This window comes from Dendrobates tinctorius, unplaced genomic scaffold, assembly GCF_039654945.1.
Source record: "Dendrobates tinctorius isolate UK_male_01 unplaced genomic scaffold, ASM3965494v1 ptg000155l, whole genome shotgun sequence".
Taxonomy (NCBI): domain Eukaryota; kingdom Metazoa; phylum Chordata; class Amphibia; order Anura; family Dendrobatidae; genus Dendrobates; species Dendrobates tinctorius.
The window spans coordinates 3,786,379-3,798,818 of record NW_027361822.1 but is presented as its reverse complement, the minus strand read 5'-3'; the positions used below and the strand labels follow the sequence as shown (position 1 = coordinate 3,798,818).

At 44.5% G+C, this 12,440-nt stretch overlaps 1 protein-coding gene across 1 annotated transcript in view; it reads right to left on the bottom strand.

Moving 5' to 3' along the window:
* The window catches only part of LOC141051167 (uncharacterized), an 80,036-nt gene that overhangs the window by 54,856 nt on the left and 12,740 nt on the right, over positions 1-12,440 (bottom strand). The gene's annotated exons all lie outside the window — the stretch shown is intronic.

The following is a 12,440-nucleotide window of genomic DNA, read 5'->3' as shown; positions in this document are numbered from 1 at the left end:
ATTTTGGAACCAAAATTTTTTTTTGTTAGGAAGTTATAAGGGTTAAAAATTGACCAGCGATTTCTCATTTTTGCAACACCATTTTATTTTTAGGGACCACTTCACATTTGAAGCCACTTTGAGGGGTCTATATGATAGAAAATACCCAAAAGTGACACCATTCTAAAAAATGCACCCCTTAAGGTGCTTAAAACCACATTCAAGAAGTTTATTAACCCTTTAGGTGCGTCACAGGAATTTTTTGAATATTAAAAAAAAAAAAATGAACATTTAACTTTTTTTCACAAAAAAAATACTTCAGGTTCAATTTTCTTTATTTTACCAAGGGTAACAGGAGAAATTGGACTGCAAAAGTTATTGTGCAATTTGTCCTGAGTACGCTGATACCTGATATGTGGGGGGGAACCACTGTTTCGGCGCATGGCAGACCTCAGTAGGGAAGGAGCGCCGTTTGACTTTTTCAATGCAAAATTGGCTGGAATTCAGATCGGACGCCATGCCGCGTTTGGAGAGCCCCTGATGTACCTAAACAGTGGAAACCCCCCAAGTGACCCCATTTTGGAAACTAGACCCCCCAAGGAACTTATCTAGATATGTGGTGAGAACTTTGAACCCACAAGGGCTTCACAGAAGTTTATAACGTACAGCGGTACAATTAAAAAATCATATTTTTTCCACAAAAATGATCTTTTCACCCCCAATTTTTATTTTTCCAAGGGTAACAGGACCTTAAAAGTAATTGTGCAATTTGTCCTGAGTACGCTGATACCCCATATGTGGGTGTAAATGACTATTTGGGCGCATAGCAGAGCTCGGAAGGGAAGCAGCGCCATTTGACGTTTTTGGCTAGAATTGAGATCGGACACCATGTCGCGATTGGAAAACCCCTGATGTACCAAAACACTAGAAACCCCCCACAAATGACACCATTTTGGAAACTAGACCCCCCAAGGAACTTATCTAGATGTGTGGTGAGCACTTTGAACCCCCCAGTGCTTCACTGAAGTTTATAACGTCCGGGCGTGAAAATAAAAAAATCGTATTTTTTCCACAAACATCATCTTTTAGTCCCCATTTTTTTATTTTCCCAAGGGTAACAGGAGAAATTGGACCCCAAAAGTTGTTGTCCAATTTGTCCTGAGTACGCTGATACCTCATATGTGGGAGAAAACTACTGTATGGGCACACATCAGGGCTCGGAAGGGAAGTAGTGACGTTTTGGAATGCAGACTTTGATGGCATGGTCTGCGGGTGTCATGTTGCTTTTGGAGAGCCCCTGATGTACCTAAACAGTGGAAACTCCCCACAAGTGACCCCATTTTGGAAACTAGACCCCCTAATGAACTTATCTAGATGTGTGGTGAGCACTTTGAACCCCCCAGTGCTTCACAGAAGTTTATAACGACCGGGCGTGAAAATAAAAATATCGTATTTTTTCAACAAACATCATCATTTAGTCCCCAATTTTTTTATTTTCCCAAGGGTAACAGGAGAAATTGGACCCCAAAAGTTGTTGTCCAATTTGTCCTGAGTACGCTGATACCTCATATGTGGGAGAAAACTACTGTATGGGCACACGTCGGGGCTCGGAAGGGAAGTAGTGACGTTTTGGAATGCAGACTTTGATGGATTGGTCTGCGGGTGTCATGTGCTTTTGGAGAGCCCCTGATGTACCTAAACTATTGAAACTCCCCACAAGTGACCCCATTTTGGAAACTAGACCCCCCACGGAGCTTATCTAGATGTGTGGAGAGCACTTTGAACCCCCAAGTGCTTCACAGAAGTTTATAACGCCTGGGCGTGAAAATAAAAAAAACATTTTTTTCCGCAAAATTATATTTTTGCCCCCAATTTTTTATTTTCCTAAGGGTAACAGGAGAAATTGGACCCCAAAAGTTGTTTTGTAATTTGTCCTGAGTAGGCTGATACCCTACATGTGGGGGTAAAACACTGTTTGGGCGCATGGCAGAGCTTGGAAGGGAAGGAGCACCATTTGACTTTTTCAACGCAGAATTGGCTGGAACTGAGATCAGACGCCATGTTGCCTTTGGAGAGCACTTGATGTGCCCAAACAGTGGAAACCCCCCAATTATAACTCCAACCCTAACCTCAACACACCCCTAACCCTAATCTGAGCCCTAGCCCTAACCCTAACCCTAGCCCTAACCCTACCCTAACCCTAACCCTAGCGGGAAAATGGAAATAAATACATTTTCTTTTAGTTTTATTATTTTTCCCTAACTAAGGGGGTGATAACGGGGGGTTTGATTTACTATTTATGGCGGTTTTTATGTTTGTCGGCTGTCATACGCTAAAAGACGCTTTTTATTGTAAAAGTAGTTTTTGCATCACCACATATTGAGAGCTATAATTTTTCCGTATTTTGACCCACTGAGTCATGTGAGGTCTTATTTTTTGCGGGACGAGTTGACGTTTTTATTGGTACCATTTTCGGGCACGTGACATTTTTTGATCGCTTTTTATTCCGATTTTTGGGACGCAGAATGAACAAAAACCAGCATTTCATGAATTTCTTTTGGGGGGGTGCGTTTACACCGTTCCGCGTGCGGTAAAATTGATAAAGCGGTTTTATTCTTCGGGTCAGTACGGTTACAGCGATACCTCATTTAGGTCTTTTTTTATGTTTTGTCGGTTTTTTGCAATGAAAACAATTTTATATAAAAAATAATTATTTTTGCATCACTTTATTCTGCGAGCTATAACTTTTTTATTTTTTTGCGGATGACGCTGTATGGTGGCTCGTTTTTTGCGGGACAAGATGACGTTTTCAGCGGTACCATGGATATTTATATGTGTCTTTTTGATCGCGCGTTATTGCACTTTTTGTTCGGTGGTATGATAATAAATCATTATTTTTTGCTTCGTTTTTTATTTTTATTTTTTAAGGGGTTCGCTAAAGGGGTTAACTAATGGGACAGTTTTATAGGGCAGGTCATTACGGACGCGGCGATACCAAATATGTGTACTTTTATTGTTTTTGTTTTTTTTTATTTTGAAAAAATGGATTTATTGGGGAATATATTTTTTTTTTTTTTTACTAATTTATTTAGCGATTTTTTTTAAATTATTTTTAACACTTTTTTTTTTTTTTTTTTACTTTATTACCTTGTCCCAGGTGGGACATCACTGTCCTGTGACAGATCGCTGATCTGTCACATCACAGATCACTGTGACAGATCAGCGATCTGTCACAGGCACTGCTGCAGACTTCCTCATGCCTGCGCTTTGCAGGCACTGAGGAAGCCAGCTTCCTCAGGCCCCCGAAGGCCCCCGTCGCCATCTTGGATTCGGGGGCCTGGAGGAAAGGAGCCCCCCGCAGCAGCGCTGCACATTGCGCTGCCGTGGGGGGCTCAGGGAAGCACGGAGGGAGCCCCCTCCCTGCCGATGCTTCCCTTTAACCCCCGGTACACCGCGATCGCGTTTGATCGCGGTGTGCAAGGGGTTAACGTGTCGGGGGCGGTCCGTGACCGCCCCTGACACATTGTGCCGGGTGTCAGCTATGATAATTAGCTGACACCCGGCCGCGATCAGCGGCGCTCACCACGTGGGCGCCGCTGATCATGGTGACGTAATATTCCGTCCATGGTAATTAGGTCCATGGTCACATGGACGGAATATTACGTCAATTGTAGGTAAGGGGTTAAATGGATGAAAAAAGTGCTGGATGGAAGGACAACAGCATGGGGAAGATTCCTGAAAGCACCTCTGTCTCCTAGATTGCTGCTAATAACAATAGTGTCACACTTTTACTCCACTTTAACCACTGACAATTAAACATTCAAAATCGACAAGAAATTGAAGTTTACAGGAAAAACATGTTAAGAAACATTCTTTCCTGTATAATGACTTGTATATAAGGCAAAATTGAAAAATGATTTTAAAAAATGTAATAAGTAAACCAAAACTGAATTTTTATTAATTTTTTATATAAAAAATTGAAATTTCAGTGTAATTTAAGAAAGAAGCAAGAACTGCCAAAAATGAGATGGAAGTGGGAGTTAGATACACTCTGTATTAGGCATAAAGGAGGGTCTCATACATATTATGTTCAAATAGTCATGTAGTGGTAATATAGCCAAAAATTACAAGCAGGGTCAAACAGAGACACTTAAGGCAACAACTGGCAGGCCTCATTCAAATATTTTGAAAGTGTAGTTGATGTACTCCTACACTCATGAAGGCTTTGCAGGAGAAAATGATAAGGAGGGAAATACAGTAATCACGTGTTCGCTTCTTCTCCTTCCTCGGGAGGCTGGGGCGACTGCATACACCTGCTTTTTAAAGCCCTATTCCCAGGTGCCTGGGCTGTAAGTGACCCGGCTTCGGGTAGTGCTGGAGCCCCGACATGTAAAAATGAGCGACAGCCTCCTGTGTCAGCTGTACCATCGCCTGCTGTTGCATAGACAGTACGATCTCTAGCTGTCTCTCCCAGGCCAGTTCATTTCGAAAGAAGAGTTCATCCTGCTCCCTTCCTTCTTGAATCACACCCACCTCATACCAGCAGCGATGTCATCCCTCCATTTTGAAGAACGTGACCCTAGTTCTAGACGTGGGCTCTTGCAGCTTTTGAGGCAAATGTTCTGTCTCTACTGCCCACCAGTTGAGCAAGATGTGATGAAGGGTTCCAAACTCTTCTATGGACCCCATCTCTGCTGCCAGTAGTACATAACAAACACCCCCCCATGATGACAACTGTCGGTACCTTGAGGCTAGTGGGCTCGCTAGCATGTCTCCAGCCCTAATCCTGGCTCGCCTCCTTTTCTCTTCCAACCAGCTTAGGCCCTGCAGTCCGCTGACCATTTGCTGCATCCTAGCTCTCCCGTCCGCAGTCCACAAGAACCTCAGCAGTGAAGGTTGAGTCCTGGCTTTGAGCCCTGGTGGTGCCACAAAAGTGGCCGGTTCAGGCTTGGTCTGACTCCGATATTCCTCCGATCCCTCTCTTGGAAGTCTCACTGGATTCTGCCATCTTTGTCACCCACTAAACACGGTACACTGTATGGATTACTAATTAAATCCAGAAAAAAAAAATTTGAACGCTTTTTTTGGAGTGTTATATACCACAGAAATGTAATACAAAGCACGTAATACTCTATGGATGACAAATTCCATCGAGAGAAATTTTGAATTCTTTTTTGGAGTGTTATATACCACCACAATAAAACACAAAGCACGTAAGGATATGTGCACACGTTGCGGATTCTTCTGCGTATCCGCAGTGTATTTGGCCCTGTGGATGCGCAGCAGTTTTCCAGAGTATGTACAGTACCATGTTATCCTATGGAAAACAAAAACCACTGTGCACATGCAGTGGAAAATTCCACGCGGAAACGCAGCAGTTTATTTTCCGCAGCATGTCAATTTTTTATGCAAATTCTGCAGCGGTTTACACCTATTCCATTATAGGAATCCACAGGTGTAAAAACGCAGGTGAAATCCGCACTAAATCCACAGAAAATCCGCAGCTAAAACGCAGGCATTTTGATCTGCAGATTCTGCACGGAAAAATCCGCACACGAATACGCAACGTGTACACATACACTAATACTACGTGCATGGCAATATAGTCATTTTTTTCACCCCAAAAAAAACAATGTGGTCATGTGCAGCACCTATATATTTAGCAACGGACTGCAAAGTCATAAGCCCTGCCTAGAGGCTGAATTCTACCACTCTCCCTGCTCCTGCAACTGTCCTTAGGCTAAATGTAGAATGTATCTGATACAAACAGCAAATCACAAGATTAACCCTAAGAACGACTGTTAGTACGATCGTTCAGCATCAGCACCAGTATCAACGCTACAGGACTCTAATTAGTTAAACTGGGCACACACAGGCATGGATAAAAGCTCTCTCCCTCCAATCACAACTGTCCCTGAACTGTGCAATGGTGTCAGTGTGCCAAGCAAGGAGGCGCATATCCTTTTATAACCTCTAGTGAGGTAATGCTACCAGACAATCACAGTAATACCACGACCAAGATTGCTACGGCATTACAGTGACTGGCAGGCAATCCTTGAATGTTTATTGGCTGTGTTACAGGCGCCAAATATGCAGGGTGGGGATTCAAGCTTCAAATCCGATCATCAGCCAATGCTCGTCTAGTGTCAAGTCATATCTGAGTATCATGGAGCATCCCTACTGTCCATCTGTTATTCCCATAGATAAGAATGATAGAATGAAAGTAGTGTGATGTCATCAGAATCTCTCACCTCTCCAGTAAGCCGGAAGAGGATCTCTAGGGTGAGGTGTAATATACTCTCAGACTTTTTGTTCCTGTCCCTATCCATCCTTGATGGGTCAGTTAGGAAATTTTAAAATTTTCTTAAATAGAAGATCTCCACTGAGAGGATCCGATATTGTAGGGACCTGAATGAGAAGAGGTGCAGATGTAATATCATAAAGATTCCATGTAATATTACAATAACTGAATATTAAAACGGGAAACATGCAAAAGCTGCAAAGTGTTGAAGTTCTATTCTCTTATCTCGTGAAGACAGGAGCTGCTTAGGCCACTATTTTTCAGGACCAAACAGGAAGTACAGAGGCTGGCATTGTTTGAACCGGAGCTCTGATGGATAATTAATGTGAATATTACTACTTTTATTAATTATTTTACAGTATTCTGAGCGTTCTTTCTTCATATTTACCTACTGATAAAATTAATTTATTTTAGCCCACGCACAGCAACAAGCAATTTCTTCTTCAGAGTTAGCATCTGAATATGTTGCCCATAGATTCACCTTCCATAAAGCTCATTCATGTCTCCATCATCTAAGCCGAATTCTGCATCACTGATACTGCATGTACCAGGTTCACAAGTAACTGCTGCATGAGGAGACATCTTTATTTTATACTACACTTGTATATGCAGACATGGACACAATTGTTGGTGCCTTTTGGAATAGTAGGAAAACCCACAATGGTCACTGAAATAACTTGAAAATGTCAAAAGTAATTGTCAATGTAAATTTATTGAACATCACCTAATGGGAATTAGACTTTGCTTTTGAATTGTGATTCAACATAAAAATTAAAAAAAAAAATTAAATGGCTGGGATAAAAATGATGGTGCCCTTAACTTAATATTTTGTTGCATAACCTTCAGAGGCAATTAATGCAAATATACAATACTCACAAAAAGTTAAGGATATTTGGCTTTTGGGTGAAATTTATGGAAAACGTAAGCAGTTAAAAGGGAACCTGTCACCCCCCCCAGGGAGTTTTTAAGTAAAAGAGCCACCTTTAGCAGCACTAAAGCTGCATTCTGTGAAGGTGGCTCTTATGTTTCTGATCCCTAGTAACGCTGAAATCCAGACTTTTATAAATTCCCCGCCATACCTCTTTTGTGTCCGGGAGGTGTGTTTTCTCCCCCGATGTCCAGCGTCTTAGAGCCATCAATCATTGCCTTGTTGCGCCTCCTCCTCTGCTCCTTACGTGCCTGGCGCCTGCGCTCTGCCAACAGTTCTCGGCATGCGCCGTGTGCGCTGTCCGGGAGCAGACATCATGCCTTGATGTAATGCTCTCTCGCCGCGAGGCCCCAGATCCCGCCCTGCTGTGTGTTATGATGTATTCACACTGCGGGGCTGGGTATCTGGCGCCTGCACAGTGAGATCCTGCGTGTGGGGAGCTCAGCTCACTAGACGCTGCTGAGGGAGGAAACAGGAGGAGGGGTGAGATGGGGACAAGCGCAGAGATAGATGCTCACTGTGCATGCGCCAGATACCCCGCCCCGCAGTGTGAATACATCATAACACACAGGGGATGGGATCTGGGGCCTTGTGGCGAGAGAGCATTACATCAAGGCATGATGTCAGTTCCCAAGCAGCGCAGACAGCGCATGCCCAAGAACTGTTGGCAGAGCGCAGGCGCCGGGCATGTAAGGAGCAGAGGAGGCAGCGCAACAACACAACAAGGAAATGATTGACGACTCTAAGACGCTGGACACCGTGGGAGAAAACACACCTTTCGGACACAAAAGAGGTATGGCGTGGAATTTAGAAAAGTCAGTATTTTAGCATTACTATGGATCATAAACATAAGAGCCACCTTCACAGAATGCAGCCTTAGAGCTGCAGAAGGTGGCTCTTTTACTTAAAAACGCCCTGGGGGGGTGACAGACAGGTTCCCTTTAACACTGCAGTAATAGTTTATCATGAAAGCAGGGCATTTAAGGAGTCATATGCAATGGTAATTTCCTCATCTCAAACAATTTATTGAAACAATAGCCAACAACAGTGGTGGGTATACACAGGGCAAATGTTGCCTTTCTCTTAAAAAATGAAAGAAGATAGAGCCCGGAAATTACAGGCCAGTGAGCCTTTCTTTTATACTAGGAAATATCTTTGAACAACTTATTAAAGAGCATGTACGTAATTACTTGGATAAAAATACAGTAATTAACCAGAGCCAGCACGGGTTTGTAGAAAACGAGTCATGTCAAACTAACTGCATTTCCTTCTATGATGGAATCACTGACTGGGTGGATCAGGAAAATGCGGTAGATATAGAATATCTCGACTTCAGCAAAGCATTTCATAAAGTATCTCATACTATCCTTATTGAAAAAATGACCAAGTATGGGATTCACAAGGCTACGGATAGGTGGATTCATAACTGGCTCAGTGATCGTTCTTAAAGAGTAGTAATAAGTGGTTGTACATCCAATTGGAAGAGTGTTTCAAGCGGGGCACCACAAGGCTCTGTCTTGGTCCCAGTGTTGTTCAATATTTTTATAAATGATCTAGGTAAGGGAACTGAAGGTAAACTAATCAAATTTGCAGATGATTCAAAGATAGGAGGGGAAGCTAACACTAGAGAAGACAAATAACTGATTCAGAAGAATCTAGATAAGCTTGAACAATGGGTAGATACTAATGGAATGGTGTTATGATTGAGTCACCGTAGGAGGCAAAAATAGAAATGCTAGCTAAGTCCAGAAAACCAGAGAAGTTGGCAGCTATCGGATTGCAGACCCCTGAACCTATCAACACAACTAGCAGTAGCCGTGGGGGGCTCCTACGATGCCCTAGGCCCCTCGATCACAGCCGGAGGACTACATAGCCTAAAGACAGAAAGGGAAATCTAAACTGCCCCAGAGCAGACCCAAAAGCAAAAGGCAGCCCCCCACATATAATGACGGTGAAGCAAGAAGAAAGAACAAAACACAGACAGAAAGATAGACTGAGCAAAAATGGGGCCCACGCTAGCTTAGATAGGAAAGGACAGGAAGGCTGCTCTCTGCAATCCGTGAAAAACCCTATGAAAATAAGAGCCAACAAACTGACAGTAAAAAAGGCCCTGAAGACGCTAGGCTTCAAAAAAAGCTATGTCAGTACTCAGGAAAATTCTGAAGACAGAGCAACAGGCAAAAGGAGATTCAGCTCACCCCAGCAGGGAATGGCAGAATCCAGAAAAGCAAGGAAAACAAAACACTAATGCAAAAAGGCAAAGCAGAAATCTTAGCTTTAGATGAGCAGGAATCAGACTGGTTTCCTAGAAGTCCACAGAGAAATCACCCACAGGCCAGAAGGGTGTCGGCAGCCTTATATCCAGTCATTAACTCCACTCAGCCAGTCATCATCATCAGCCCCAGGTGTTTGACAATCAGGCTCACTACCTTTCTTCACCAGAAGAGGGAGTTCCTCGGGCCTCAGTAGTGAAGGGGAAAATGAACTCACAACAGAATGGTATTTAACAGGGAGAAATGCAAAATGCTAGATCTGGGCAAGAAAAACGAAAATTACATCTACAGAATGGGAGGAAAGCACTAAGCAACAGCACGTGTGAGAAAGACTTGGGTATACTAATAGATCACAGATTTCACATGAGTCAACAGCAGCAAAAAAGGCAACACACAGTTCTGGGATGTATTAAAAGAAGCATAGAGTCTGTTAGGCGTCGGGTTCCTGTCGCTGCACAGCGGTAATCCCGAGCCTTGCTTCCGGCGGTCTCCCATTCCTCTCCAGCCACAGAGGAGGTTGCTCAGCAAACTCGTCGGTCCCGGCGCTCTGCCCAGACGAGCTCTGTGGGTTTGCTTGCTGCTGCCACCTCTGGCACAGCTATGGCAATACATGCTGCTCAGCAGCGAGATTCTCCAGGGACTAAGTCCCCATGTCGGGCCACTGAGCATGCCCGTGGAGTGATCTCCCATTGGAGATCGAAGGTCATGTGCTCAGGTCCTGCTCCTGTTCGGATTGGCCCATCCGAGAAGCCAGGAGGGTCCCGAACGCTCGCGGCTATAAAAGGTTTGCATGGCCACTCGGCCATGCGCTAGGATAGACTGTATTTTCAGACTATATGGAGTGAGTGATGTATGCACTTATGAATGTCTCTGGTGACTGACTCATTATGAAACCCCTACCCTTGGTACGCATGTGTTGTGCAGCCTAGCCTGCTAGCGCTCAGGCTTAGGCGTAGGTAGGTCAGAGTTGAGTCAGGCATTAGTCATCATCAGTGACTCGGCACGCCTCAGTGAAAGTGCTCCACACTCCATAGCCAGCGTCTATAATGGCGTTCGTGAAAGCGACGCCGTGCGCTCAGTGGGCCTAGAGGGACTCTAACCCCGTGTCCATGCGGTAGAGTTCTGTGGCCGTTTGCTGTGCGTTCTTTGGCCGAGCTCTGTGAGCTAAACAGGCTCCGGCATCCACGTTCAGTGGTTGTGCGGCTCTGTGAATTAACAGAGTCCGCTCCTGCTCACACTGGGTGACGTAACCCACGTGTGACTGTTTTCACGCCGCTCTATTCTTCCGCCATTGTCTAGCAGCAGTGTACCACCTCTGCACGGTGGACCCTGGGCTGCGAACGCACCTACTACTACTTTATAATTTGGTGCGTTCCGCCAGCCCTAAGAGACTCTAGATCACATGATGTAATAATTTCCCCCTGCTCCTCCTTGGTCAGATCTCATCTGGAATACTGTGTCCAGTTCTGGGCATCACATTTTAAAAAAGACATTGAAAAACAGGAGCAAGTTCAGGGAAGAGCTACCACGATGGTGATTGGATTTCAAAGTATGTCTTGCAAGAAACCGTTAAAGGATCTGGGAAAGTTTAGCTTGCAAAAAAGAAGGCAGAGAAAAGACTTAATAGATGTCTACAAATATCTGAAGGCATGTCACAGTATCATCCTTATTCTCATTTGCACATGGAAAAATGAAAAGCAATAGAATGAAACTGAAAGGAAGAAGATACCGATTATATATTAGAGAAAACTTTTTTTAAAGTGAGAATGATCAATAAGTGGAACAGGCTATCACAACAGTTGGTGAGTCCCCTTTCAAAGTCTTCAAATAGAGGCTGGACAGACATCTGCCAGAGTTAGGTGCTGAGATTCACCCACTGCACAGGGTAGATCCCAAGCCTTATCGCCTCTGCGGTCACCCATTATGCTCCAGCCGCAGTGGAGGCTGCTCAGCAAAGACGTCAGTCTCAGCATCTTTCTCAGACCTGTGCCAAAGATATGGTAACCAGCATTAAGCAGCGGCTAACAGATGCTCCGGAGGCTAAGTTCAGAAATCACTCTTCTGAGCATGCTCGTGAGGTGGAGACCTCTCAGTGGTGGTCGGCTGTCAGCTGCTCAGGTGATGTGGCAGTTCCGTATAGGTCCACGAGCAAAGTCCTATCTGACTGGACTTAAGCGGAGAATATAAAAGAGTCTTTGAGGCACACGCCGACACGCTAAGATCATATGTGTTCCATATGTTAGTGGACTCTTTACCACCCTGTGAGCTTGCGTGCCACCTACAGAACGATTATAGTGTGTCTTGGCAGGCAGTGTAAGGTAGGAACTCTCACTTGGCTCAGCATCTGACTCCGGGCGTCCTCAGGCGCGTGTGCAGAAAGTACAACCAAGTGTCAGAGCGAGCACAACCACCAGCATAGTCTTCTCTGGGGGGTAGCTATAGGGAGCCCACTAGCGTCAATATTTGTTGTACTCCTGTGATGCCTAACAGGGCATAGCTCCGAGTGCTCTGTCGTTGTACCACTCTGTGGAACAACCAAGCAGGTACTCTGCACTCTTTCCACATGGAGTGACATTTCACTACATGTGTCTACGGTGCTTGTACGCAGCATCACTCCGCTATTGTTTACTAGCTGTGGTTCCTCCATCACCGCACTGTGGACCCCGGGCTGCAATCGCACCTTCCCATAATTTATATTTGGTGCAATCCGCAAACTCTAACAGATGGTTTGGTAAATCCTGCATTGAGAAGGGGTTTAGACACAATAACTCCGGAGGTCACTGACAGAGATAGAGCCTCCTCTATTATATCTGAGGTCACTGACAGAGATAGAGCCTCCTCCATTATATCTGAGGTCACTGACAGAGATAGATCCTCCTCCATTATATCTGAGGTCACTGACAGAGATAGAGCCTCCTCCATTATATCTGAGGTCACTGACAGAGATAGATCCTCCTCT